At 49.8% G+C, this 13,548-nt stretch overlaps 3 pseudogenes; 2 read left to right on the top strand and 1 right to left on the bottom strand.

The window, feature by feature from the left end:
• Nucleotides 1-3,555: 3,555 nt before the first annotated feature.
• LOC143955880 (5S ribosomal RNA) lies at nt 3,556-3,674 on the top strand (annotated as a pseudogene).
• A 323-nt stretch (nt 3,675-3,997) lies between these two features.
• On the top strand, nt 3,998-4,116 carry LOC143954199 (5S ribosomal RNA; annotated as a pseudogene).
• An 8,177-nt stretch (nt 4,117-12,293) lies between these two features.
• Nucleotides 12,294-12,412, bottom strand: LOC143957111 (5S ribosomal RNA; annotated as a pseudogene).
• Nucleotides 12,413-13,548: the final 1,136 nt, after the last annotated feature.

Below are 13,548 nucleotides of genomic sequence, written 5' to 3'. Positions count from 1 at the left end.
TCTTTTTTTGTTGTTGGCTTTGAACTGTTTTTTTCGCTTGTTTCTCAAGGCGACCATCTTGGCGTTTGTCAAGAGGGTTGGGCGTGTCTTGAAGAGAACGCTTACGGCCACATCACCCTAAAAGCACCCGATCTCATCTGATTTCAGAGGCTTAGCAGCATCAGGCCTGGTTAGTACCTGGATGGGAGACTGCCTGGGAAGACCAGGTGACATAGAAGGATCTGGCCTGGTTAGTGTCTTGATTGGGAGATCGCCTGGGAATTCCGGATGCCGTAGGATTCTTTTTATGTTGTTGGCTTTGACCTGTTTTTTTTCCCTTGTTTCCCAAGGTGACCATCTTGGCATTTGTCAAGAGGGTTGAGAGTGCACAAAGAAATTGCCTATGGGCACAACACCCTGAAAGCGCCCAATCTCGTTTGGTCTCAGAGGCTAAGCAGGGTTGGGCCTGGTTTGTACCTGGATGAGAGACCTCCTGGGTTTTCCAGATGCCGCAGGCTTCTTTTTATGTTGTTGGCGTTGACTTGTTTTTTTTGTTTGTTTCCCAAGGTGACCATCTTGGCGTTTGTCAAGAGGGTTGAGCGTGCATTTGATCTCAGAGGCTAAGCAGGGTTGGGACATGGTTAGTACCTGGATGGGAGACCGCCTGGGATTTCTCGATGCCATAGGCTTTCGTTTTAAGTTGTTGGCATTGACTTATTTTTTTATTTTTATTATTCTTTTATTAAGTAGAACAACATAAATATAACAGTCAACCATACAGCATGACCCAGGGTCACAATTACATGCTAACAAAAAATAGGCAGCCAAATAACTCTGGGTTCTCAGAGGGGAGTCCTACAGTTTCATGCAGAAAATAGAGAAACCCCACCTCCGACATGTAGTACAGTATAAGTAGTGCAGCTCCGTTCGGACAAATGTAATCATGGAGAACAACTGGGACCACAGCGAGCCAGCTTATCATGACCTACGTGAACCAGAGTAAAATATGAGCCGGTCATGTCCAGAACCCTGGGGTTCTTCTGGGTCCCGAAGGCTAGTAAGGAGACAAGGCATAGTCAAAAGGGATGACGGGGTAAGAAGAGAGTGCAAAGATGGAGAGAGAGGAGGTGGGGGGATGGCGACGGGGAAAAAAAGAAAAATAAAGACAAAAAGGGAGGGGGGGAATGCCACCCAGGGCAGACATGGCCTACATAGGTAAACGTTAGATGTTCAGTCGTTTTCTGGGACGGAGGCACTGCTCACCTCCCGAATGTAGTCTCGAGTACCAGTAAAATACCTCCAGGGCCTCCATGTAACACTAAATGCCTCTTCAGTGTTGTGAAGGGTGGCGGTCAATTCTTCCATCCGGAGAATATGATTGACTTTGGAATACCACAGCACCTTGGATGGGGGCTGAGGCTGCCTCCACAGTGCGGGAATGCAGGCCCGGGCGGCATTCAGGAGTTGCATCGTGAGGGTTTTTTTGTATTTTCGAACAGGCTGTTCGGTCAAGTGTAGAAGGCACGCTACTGGGAACCCAAAAGTTCCTCAAGGTCAGGCATGCCCAGAAAAGGTGTCCCATGGTCCCCATATCTGAATTTCACCTCCAACAAACATCCGGGATCGATCTATCCATTTTATTCAGAAGGTATGGGACTCTATACCAGCGTGAGACTATCTTGTATCTTGATATTGGTTTGCGATGGAAGCTTTATGTACTAAGGTCAGGATCTTCCCTATCTGTTGTGGGGTAAATGTGATGCCTAAGTCCCTCTCCCATTTGTGGATAAATGGTGGGGGTCGACTCCTCCTCCTGACTACTCAATAGGTTGTACAGGAGGGAGAGGGTGTGTCGCACAGGTTCCCTTTTGTGACAGATGGATTCATAGGGTGTCAGGTCTCTAGGAGTGTAGGGGGCCCTTTGTATGGCCAGAAGAAAGTGACAAAGTTGATAAGCACTAAACAAGTCAAGCGGAGGGTCAGAAAGCTCGGCGACAGTTTGCGTGGTCGGGAGCCCTCCCGTGGGCCACACCTCTCCCAGACGCTGTTTCCCCACCACTGTCAACTGTCGCAGTTTCTTGTTGGTAAATCCCGATGGGAAGTCTGGATTACCTATAACCGGAGTCATTGGTGATGGCAGGGGAGCAATGTGTGTGCAGCGGAACAACCTCCGCACAACAGCCAACGTAGCTCCCACTACGGGGTGACCTCTGAGGTCTTTTGGTAGGGAGGACAGGAGCCACGGGGAGGTCAATAGGGGAATGGATCCATCCTCAATCTCCATCTCCACCCACTGCTTGTGTGGGCCATTACAATGCCAATCAACGACTCTCGCTAGCAGAGTCACTCTGTAGTATTGTCTGAGATCTGGGAGACCCAGACCCCCCCTTGTCCTTTGGTCTGGCAAGCAATTGCAAACAGGCTTTGGGCAGTTTGCGCGCCCAAATAAAGTCCCGGAGCAGCACCTGCAGTTGTCTGAAAAAAATTGGGGGTAACCGGATCGGTAATGTCTGGAACATGTATAAGATCCGAGGGAGGGCCATCATTTTGAATGCATTACAGCGCCCGAACCAGGTCAGTGTTAAAGCATGCCAGTTTCCCAAATCAGATTTCAGTCTATCCAGGAGAGGGACAAAATTAAGCAGGTACAATTGCGCTAAATCCGCTGCGATGTCAACGCCCAGTTAACGTATAGATTTTTCAGCCCAGTAGAATGGAAAAGAGGAGCGGAGCCTCTTGGCCTCACCATCCGGGACCGATATATTCAATACAGCCGACTTGGCGCAATTGTTTTTATAGTTTGATAGGCTGCCGTGTCGCTGTAGAGACGCAAGTATTTTGGGAAGCAAAATGTGTGGATTGGAGACGGAAAAAATTAGATCGTCAGCGTACGCCGCAATTTTGTGGTGTGCCGAGGGTTTGGATATGCCAGTAATATTCGGGTCATTCCGAACGTGACACATAAGTGGTTCCAGTGTCAGAATTAAAATTAGGGGAGACAGAGAGCACCCCTGCCTCGTCCCATTAGTGATGGGGAAAGAGTCCGAGCACCACTCGGTCACCCGTACCGCTGCCGATGGCGTGGAGTAAAGCGACATTACCCAGCTCATCATGTTGGGGCCAAGACCTATATGTTCCAGGGTGGCCTGCATAAAGTGCCAGACCACCTTGTCAAAGGCCTTCTCCGCGTCCGTTGACAACATAAGCAAGGGCCTTCCCTGTACATGCGCCGCATGGATTAAATTGAGGACTCGGGCCGTATTGTCTCTAGCTTCCGACTTATTTTTATTTTTTTGCTTGTTTCCCAAGGTGACCATCTTGATGTTTGTGAAGAGGGTTGAAAGTGCCTGAAGAGATTGCCTACGGGCACATCACCCTGAAAGCACCCGATCTCGTTTGATGTTGGAGGCTAATAGAGTCGGGCCTTGTTAGTACCTGGATGGTAGACCGCCTGGGAATACCAGGTGTCGTAGACTTCTTTTTATGTTGTTGGCGTTGACCTGTTTTTTTTCCGCTTATTTCCCAAAGTGACCATCTTGGTGTTTGTCAAGAGGGTTGAGAGTGCCTGAAGAGATTGCCTATGGCCACATCACTCTGAAAGCACCCAATCTCGTCTGATCTTGGAGGCTAAGAAGAGTCGGGCCTGGTTAGTACCTGGATGGGAGACCACCTGGGATTACCAGTTATTGTAGGCTTCTTTTTATGTTGTTGGCGTTGATTCGTTTTCTTTTTTTTGCTTGTTTCCCAAGGTGACCATCTTGGCATTTGTCAAGAGGGTTGAGAGTGCCCAAAGAGATCGCTTACAGCAGCATCACCCTGAAAGAGCCCTATCTCTTCTCTTTTCTGAGGCTAAGAAGGGTTGGGCCTAGTTAGTACCTGGATGGGAGATGGCGTTGGAATACCAGGTGCCGTATTCTTCTTTTTATGTTGTTGACATTGACCTGTTTTTTTTTTCACTTGTTTCCCAAGGTGACCATCTTGGCGTTTGTCAAGAGGGTTGAGAGTGCCCGAAGAGATCACCTACGGCCCCATCACCCTGAAAGCGCCCAATCTCGTCTGATCTCGGATGCTAAACAGTGTCGGGCCTGGTTAGTACCTGGATGGGAGACCGCCTGGGAATACCAGGTGCCATAGGCTTCTGTTTTTTTTGTTTTTTTATTTAGTAGTATGCGACATACAATGCAAAGGCAACTTCACAGAATGTGTGATACAAATAGTTACAACAAACGATCATATTGCATGGATATCAGAGCCAATGGTAAGAAGTCTGAGGAGAATAGCACGTGTACAGCTTTGCGGTCATATCAAGATGAGATTAAAGCTCCATCTCGTTGGGATCCTCTACCACTTAAAATATTATTGATACTAGCCCTTCTACCCTCGAAGAGTTTAGATATCCATAGATAGGGGAAGAGTATTGTGTAGTAGTCAAATGGGGTCGGAACATACCATTTTCTTTTCCCTTTTTTGAGTTAAGAAGGGAAATAGTAGAACTGAAAGGAGGGAGAAGGGGAAAGAGAAGATTGGGGAAGGAAATGGCAGAAAAGGAAAAGAAGGGGTAAGGGGGTGTCGTGGGTAGAGTGGATAGGGTGGGGTCCCCTCCCAGGGAGCAAGAGACGCCCTCGGCTCACCAGCTCATCAGCTGTCCAACGTTTGGAACAGCGATCTCCAACGATCACCATGAGCTTACTATGTCTCGCGGAGGTATTCTTCCGAAAAGCGAAACTGGGTCCAGTAGAACCATCTGTTCCCATGCTCCTCCGTTTTATCCCTCATTGTGGCAGTCAGGTCTTCCATTCGTTCAATATCATTTACCCTTGCGAACCACTTGGTCACCATTGGAGCAGATTGCTCTTTCCACTGACTTGGGATGCAGGCCCTAGCTGCATTGAGGAGATGTTTAAGTAAGGACTTATGATAACGCTTTCTCGACATAGGAGTTAGATTGAGAAGAACTGCTGCGGGATCATTGGCTAAGGAAATGTCTGTGAACTTGTGGATGGGTCTCAGGACAGGCTGCCAGAATGTTTGTAATTTAGGGCATTCCCAGAAAATGTGGAGAATGGTGCCACATTTGGTCCACAGCGACAGCAGCGGTCAGATTGACCGGGGAATATTTTGGCCAACACCACCGGTGTACGATACCAGCGTGTGATCAGCTTATATGAGATCTCCTGATATTTACTGCAGAGTGACGACTTAGGGGCGATCCCCCTCAAGGCCCAGACTGAGGGGCCTCTAACAGCGGTCACCTTCATTCTACTGGTCAAAGAGCTCAGCCGGGACCACCCCAAGGGCCGCCAACCCCTGGCTGGGAAATCGAGGGAACAAAACGAAAAGATCCTTGCAATCACCATGTATTTTAATTATACTTGGGAGTTAGGGGGTAGGGAAAGAGGGGGGAGCAAATGGGCAGGAGAAGGGGATGGGGGTAGAAAGAATGAAAGTTATAGGGGGCTAACAGTGCTACGAGGCAGACGGGGGAGAGAGTGAACCAGGGTGGTATACGAGAAGGGAGAGAAAGAAAGAGGACTCCGATGGGTTCCCACGGCCGGACCCTTCCCTCTATACACGTGCCAGAGCCTACAGATAGGATCTGTATGCGTCGGAAAACCTGAACAGGCTCCAAGACAACCAACGTGCAGTGTGCTCTTCCTCCCTGTCGCCTAACGCTGATGTGAGCTGTTCCATATGGTAGATGTTGCAAACTCTTGCAAACCAGTGAGACACCAGTGGAGCGGCCTGCTGTTTCCACATGCTAGGTATACATGCCCTGGCCCCACTCAGAAGATGTTTTAAGAGAGATTTATGGTACTTCTTGCTCGAGAGTGGGGTCAGATTGAGGAAGATCACAGCTGGGTTGTTCTGGAGATCAATAGCCGTGAGGTCATAAATGATATTGAGAACCTGTCTCCAGAAATGGGCCAGTTGAGGGCATTCCCAGAAGATATGTAGTAACGTGCCGGCTTGTTCACCGCATCTCCAGCACAAAGGGCTGTAACCGGGAAACATAGCCGCCAGGACAGTGGGGGTCCTGTACCATCGGGTCAAAATTTTATAAGCTATTTCCTGGTATTTACTACATAGGGATGACTTGTGCGCAAAAAGAAGCGCGCGGTTCTTCTGGTCTGGCGAGAGCCGGACATGCAGGTCTCGCTCCCATTTTTCCACGAACACCAGGTTACCCTGGGAGAGTTGGTCCAGTAGGATGCGATATGACAGGGAAAGAGACCCTCGGGCCGGTCCCTCTCCTGAGCATACCTCCTCAAACGATGTTAGGGGTCTGCGGAATTCGCCACTGTTTGGCAAAGATTTCAAGAAGTGGGAGAGTTGGGCAAGCTTCCACTGTCCCAGGGCCGTGGTTGCTAACGCCTCGTACATAGTGGAGACCGCTGTCCACGTCCTAGGGCCAAGAAAAGAAGAGGCCCGCACAAGGTCCCGGTCAGGGTCGAGGCGGAAAGACTTTTCCGTCATGCTGGGTTCAAAGCGTGGGTGTCCAATAATAGGAGTCATGGGCGAAGGGAAACTGGGCACGCCCGTCAGGGTAAAATATCTGTCTAGCTCTTGTAACGTTGGCTTAATGAGTGGGTGTGCCCACGTCGCTCCCGACCAGCCCGGTCCACTCCAGGGCAAACCCTCAAGTGGAAATGGTACGGATTCACGCTCCAGACGAACCCACAGCTTATCCTTCAGGTGTCTGCACCAGTCAACTACTCTGTTCATGTGCACCGCCGTATCTGGGAGGCCAATCCCTCCCTTGTCTTTTGGTCTGAGCAGTAATGTTCGGCTGAGTCTTGGAGGCCTGCCCTGCCATACGTATCGAATAAAGATGGAGTGCATGGCTTTAAAAAATGATTGGGGGATTTTTATCGGTAAGGCTTGTAATAGATACAAGAGTCTGGGCATTACATTCATTTTGAGCACATTGCATCTCCCAAACCAAGAGGTCGCCAACTTTGACCACCTCTCTAGATCTACGGCAAATTTTTTTAGAAGCGGCTGGAAATTCAATTGGAAAATCAGATGTGGGTCCGGGGGAACCAGTGACGGGAGGTTTGCCGAAGCTAGGTACTCGTCAATGGCCGCTGTGCCGGCCTGGAGGGCGTCTCCTGAGTCCCGGGGGTGCAAGTTATAAAGGGCTTCATAGAAAGATCGGAAACACTCCGCTATCTCCCGTGAATCATGAAGCTTGGCACCCGAAGGGGAGGTTATGGTTGGAATGAAGGACGCGTTGCGTTGGGCACGCAGGGAGTTCGCTAGGGACCTACTACACTTGTCTCCATATTCATAATACGTCCTGCGGACCCACATGAGTCTGGTTCTAGCCTGAAAGAGAGAGAAATCTCTGATTTGTTCTCTAAGATCTCTCACCTCCACCTCCAGCGCAGCAGTCGGCTGGGATTTGTGTCGTTGTTCACACGCATGCAACTTGGCAATACGTTTGGAGAGAGCCTCAGTTTTGGCCACTTTGAGTCTATGACCATGTTTAATAAGAATGCCCCTAATGTAGCATTTATGAGCCGCCCATAACATGAGGGGGTTGGAAACAGAATCACGGTTATGATCAAAGTAACTTTCTAATTCCCTAAGCAGGTCTGCGTGGGTCTCAGGGTCCTTCAGGAGAGACTCTTTCAGTCTCCACCAGGACTGACCACGCGACTCCTGTTGTAGCTTCAGCATCAAAGAAATCGGGGCATAGTCAGACAGGGCTATGTGGCCTATCTGAGCGTCTGTGACCACCGGGATAGCATTGTGGGCGACTAAAAACATATCTATACGTGAGTAAGAACCATGAGCGGTGGAAAAGAACGTATAGTCCCTATCCTGTGGGTGAAGCGTACGCCACACATCGATCAGTCGGTGGGAGTGTAGCAGGTCTCTTATGTGTGAACGCGTTCTCGCAGAAATCGCAGAGGTGCCCGATGATGAGTCTCTGCGGGGGTCCAAGGTGAGGTTAAAGTCCCCCCCAACGATCAAAGTACCCTCCGAGAATGCAGCCAGGGCATCCAAGGATGCTTCTAAGGCCGGCAGCTGGTCCACATTCGGCATGTATAGGTTGGCAAGAGTAAAAGTTTGCGAGTGGAGAGTTCCCTTAATGAAGAGATATCTCCCTTCACTATCGGCTTGGACAGCTAACAGGCGCCACGGCAAGTTTTTAGCAAGAAGAACACACACTCCTCTCGATTTGGAAGTAGGGGACGTGCTGTGGTGGGCCAGGGGGAAGTGCTTACTATAAAGCCGTGGTATTTGGTCTGTCCTGAAATGGGTCTCCTGGAGGAAAACTATTTGGGGCTTCATCCGCCACAATTCTGTTAGGCAGCTGGACCTTTTTTCAGGTACATTCAGCCCTTTCACATTCCAGGAAACCAGCTTCAGGGCCATGACGGCAGTGGTACCCGGCCGGCGGTCCCCACCAGAGTCAGTAGTAGATATAGAGTTCAAGCACAGAGGAAGAGGAGGAGAAAAAGGAAAAGCAGTAACGAAGCGGAGAAGGTCCGGAGTTAGTAGGGAGGAGGAGGGTAGGAGGGGTGGGGATAGATCGGGGAATTGCTAAAGCTCCTATCGGAGAGACCCTGCCGGTTAGGGCAGAGGGGCCTAGCGGGGGAAGAGGTAAGGCACTGCAGAGAGAGGAACTCGTCGGTGCAGTACCCCTCCAGCATCCCATGGTCCATGCAGTCGCAATCGGGCGTGCACGGAGCTTCTTTGGCATCTTAACTACGACATCAAACGCATTATAGAACATCACTGCAGCAGGTATCGGGCAGTTAACAACAGTAGAACAGTGCATAATTAGACCAACATATTAAACTTTTCAACACAGAGTATAGATAACTTTATACCACCCAGGCACCCACCCCCCCCCCCCAAAAAAAAAAAAGGGAAAAAAGGGGGGGGGGGAGGAGGAGAGGGGGAGGGAGCAGGAACGCCGCCCAGGGGCACCCGGGGGGCACCACCAGGCAGTCCAAAAACACAAAGAGCGCCGAGACTAGGGCACCTGTAGATAGATCAGACGAGATTGGGTGCTTTCAGAGTGCTCGGACTCTTTCCCCATCACTAATGGGACGAGGCAGGGGTGCCCTCTGTCTCCCCTAATTTTTATTCTGACACTGGAACCACTTATGTGTCACGTTCGGAATGACCTGAATATTACTGGCATATCCAAACCCTCGGCACACCACAAAATTGCGGCGTACGCTGACGATCTAATTTCTTTCGTCTCCAATCCACACATTTCGCTTCCCAATATACTCGCGGCTCTCCGGCGATACGGCAGCCTATCAAACTATAAAATCAATTGCACCTTTGGCTGTATTGAATATATCGGTCCCGGATGGTGAGGCCAAGAGGCTCTGCTCCGCGTTTCCATTCTACTGAGCTGAAAAATCTATATGTTACCTGGGCGTTGACATCGCAGCGTATTTGACGCAATTGTACCCGCTTAAATTGTCCCTCTCCTAAATAGACTGAAATCTGATTTGGGAAACTGGCATGCTTTAACACTGACCTGGTTCAGGCGCTGTAATGCATTCAAAATGACGGCCCTCCAGCGGATTTTATACTTGTTCCAGACATTACCGATCCGGTTACCCCCAATTTTTTTCAGACAACTGCAGGTGCTGCTCCGGGACTTTATTTGGCCGCGCAAACCGCCCAGAGCCCGTTTGCAATTGCTTGCCAGACCAAAGGACAAGGGGGGTCTGGGTCTCCCAGATCTGAGACAATACTACAGAGTGACTCTGCTAGCGAGAGTCGTTGATTGGCATTGTAATGGCCCACACAAGCAGTGGGTGGAGATGGAGATTGAGGATGGATCCATTCCCCTATTGACCTCCCCGTGGCTCCTGTCCTCCCTACCAAAAGACCTCAGAGATCACCCCGTAGTGGGAGCTACGTTGGCTGTTGTGCGGAGGTTGTTCCGCTGCACACACATTGCTCCCCTGCCGTCACCAATGACTCCGGTTATAGGTAATCCAGACTTCCCACCGGGATTTACCAACAAGAAACTGCGACAGTTGACAGTGGTGGGGAAACAGCGTCTGGGAGAGGTGTGGCCCTCGGGAGGGCTCCCGACCACGCAAACTGTCGCCAAGCTTTCTGACCCTCCGCTTGACTTGTTTAGTGCTTATCAACTTCATCACTTTCTTCTGGCCATACAAAGGGCCCCCTACACTCCTAGAGACCTGACGCCCTATGAATCCATCTGTCACAAAAAGGAACCTGTGCGACACACCCTCTCCCTCCTGTACAACCTATTAAGTAGTCAGGAGGAGGAGTCGACCCCACCATTTATCCACAAATGGGAGAGGGACTTTGGCATCACATTTACCCCACAACAGATAGGCAAGATCCTGACATTAGTAAATAAAGCTTCCATCGCAAACCAATATCAAGAATCAGGATACAAGATAGTCTCACGCTGGTATAGAGTCCCATACCTTCTGAATAAAATGAATAGATCGATCCCGGATGTTTGTTGGAGGTGCAATTCAGATACGGGGACCATGGGACACATTTTCTGGGCATGCCCGGCCTTGAGGAACTTTTGGGTGGAGGTGACCGAGACGATAAAAACTTTTAGAAATGTAGATATCGCAGACAACCCAGCAGCGTGCCTTCTACACTTGACCGAACAGCCTGTTCGAAAATACAAAAAAACCCTCCCGATGCAACTCCTGAACGCCGCCCGGGCCTGCATTCCCACACTGTGGAGGCAGCCTCAGCCCCCCATCCAAGGTGCTGTGGTATTCCAAAGTCAATCATATTCTCCGGATGGAAGAATTGACCGCCACCCTTCACAACACTGAAGAGGCATTTAGTGTTACATGGAGGCCCTGGAGGTATTTTTCTGGTACTTGAGACTACATTCGGGAGGTGAGCAGCGCCCCTATCCCAGAAAAAGACTGAACATCTAACGTTTACCTACGTAGGCCATGTCTGCCCTGGGTGAGATCCCCCCCCCCTCCCTTTTTGTCTTTATTTTTCTATTTTTCCCCGCTGCCATCCCCCCCCTCCTCTCTCTCCGTCTTTGCACTCTCTTCTTCCCCCGTCCTCCCTTTTGACTATGCCTTGTCTCCTTACTAGCCTTTGGGACCCAGAAGAGCCCCAGGGTTCTGGACACGACCGGCTCATATTTTACTCTGGTTCACATAGGTCATGATAAGCTGACTCGCTGTGGTCCCAGTTGCTCTCCATGATTACATTTGTCCGAACAGGGCTGCATTAGTTATACTGTACTACATGTCCGAGGTGGGGTTTCTCTCTTTTCTGCATGAAACTCTAGGACTCCCCTCTGAGAACCCAGAGTTATTTGGCTGCCTATTTTTTGTTACCATGTAATTGTGACCCTGGGTCATGCTGTATGGTTGACTGTTATATTTATGTTGTTCTACTTATACTTAATAAAAGAATAAAAAAAAATAAAAAAATAAGTCAATGCCAACAACTTAAAAAAAGCCTATGGCATCGAGAAATCCCAGGCGTTCTCCCATCCAGGTACTAACCAGGTCCCAACCCTGCTTAGCCTCTGAGATCAAATGAGATTTGGCTCTTTCAGGGTGATGCAGCCATAGTAGACTTTTTCAGGCACGCTCAACCCTCTTGACAAACGCCAAGATGGTCACCTTGGGAAACAAAAAAAAAAAAACAAGTCAACGCCAACAACATAAAAAGAAGCCTACCGCACCTAGTATTTCCATACGGTCTCCCATCCAGGTATTAACAAGGCGCGACCCTTTCTAGTCTCTGAGATCAGCGGAGATTGGGCGCTTTCAGGGTGATGTGCCCATAGGCAATCTCTTTGGGCACTCTCATCCCTCTTGAAAAATGCCAAGATAGTCACCCTGGGAAACAAGCGAAAAAAAACAGGTCAACGCCAACAACATAAAAAGAAGACTACGGCACCTAGTATTCCAAGGCCGTCTCCCATTCAAGTACTAACTAGGCCCAACCCTTCTTAGCCTCTGAAATCAGAAGAGATAGGGTTCTTTCAGGGTGATGCGGCTGTAAGCGATCTCTTTAGGCACTCTCAACCCTCTTGACAAATGCCAAGATGATCACTTTGGGAAACAAGCGAAAAAAACAGGTCAACACCAACAACATAAAAATAAGCCTGCGGCATCTGGAAAACCCAGGCGGTCTCCCATCCAGGTACAAACCAGCTTAGCCTCTGAGACCAAACGAGATTGGGCGCTTTCAGGGTGTTGTGCTCGTAGGCAATTTCTTTGTGCACTCTCAACCCTCTTGACACATGCCAAGATGGTCACCTTGGGAAACAAGGGAAAATAAAACAGGTCAACGCCGACAACATAATGAGAAGCCTATGGCACCTGGTATTCCCAAGCTGTCTCCCATCCAGGTACTAACCAGGCCCATCGCTGCTTAGCCTCCGAGATCAGATGAGATTGGGCTCTTTCAGGGTGATTTGGCCGTAGGCACTCTCTTTGGGCACTCTGAAGCCTCTTGACAAAGGCCAAGATGGTCACCTTGGGAAACAAGCTAAAAAAAACAGGTCAAAGCCAACAACATAAAAAGAAGCCTACGGCATCCAGTATTCCCAGGCGATCTCCCAATCAAGACACTAACCAGACCAGATCCTTCTATGGCACCTGGTCTTCCCAGGCAGTCTCCCATCCAGGTACAAACCAGGCCTGACGCTGCTTAGCCTCTGAAATCAGACGAGATCGGGTGCTTTCAGGTTGATGTGGCCGTAAGCATTCTCTTCAAGACACGCCCAACCCTCTTGACAAACGCCAAGATGGTCGCCTTGAGAAACAAGCAAAAAAAACAGGTCAAAGCCAACAACATAAAAAGAAGCCTATGGGCTTACAGGGGACCCTAAGAGATGGGACCCACTAGCTCTGTCATGGTTCGGACGCTGTAATATGAACGCAATGCCCCGACTTCTGTATCTACTACAAGCCTTACCTATCAAAATACCCCAGACTTTCTTTCATGCGGTTCGCTCAATCTTTATCAAGTTCCTCTGGCGCGGAAAACATAGGCGTATTGGTAGGGCAATGCTGTTGCGACCGAAATTGCGGGGAGGTATTGGCTTCCGGAACCCTGCTCTATATTACACAGCGACGCACATGACACCGGTGGTTGACTGGTGCTGGTGTTCTGCCATATACTGTCCGGCCATGATATAGTGTCTGCGCCGTACTGCGCATGAGCAGTACGGAGCAGACGAAGCTTTGGAAAATCTCCGAAGCCGAACGGCGCCTGCGCGGTGAGTGGAGGTGGTAGCCCCACCATCCAAGCGGACATAGGGTTGTGAATATTAGAGGGCCCCTCGCAGGCGAGCTTCGCTTGCCACGCTTCGGGCTCGGCCTCGCTGCGCTCGGCTCTTTTATATTCTTACTCTATGTCCACTTGGATAGTGGGGATAGAACCTGGACTCAGTGCGCAGGCGCCGTTCATGCTCGGCAATTTTCGGAATCTGTGTTGCTGTGTACTGCGCATGCGCAGCACACAGCGGACACTATCCGATTTGGGACCATATGTGATAAGACACCAGCATGGGGAACTGAAGCTATGGGTCAAGCTAGAGCAGGAGATGGTGCGGGTTCC

The sequence above is a fragment of the Lithobates pipiens genome, unplaced genomic scaffold (assembly GCF_037356315.1).
Source record: "Lithobates pipiens isolate NorthernLeopardFrog02 unplaced genomic scaffold, aLitPip1_a1.2 Scaffold_10, whole genome shotgun sequence".
NCBI classification, from domain to species: Eukaryota; Metazoa; Chordata; class Amphibia; order Anura; family Ranidae; genus Lithobates; species Lithobates pipiens.
This window is presented reverse-complemented; position numbering and strand designations above follow the sequence as displayed.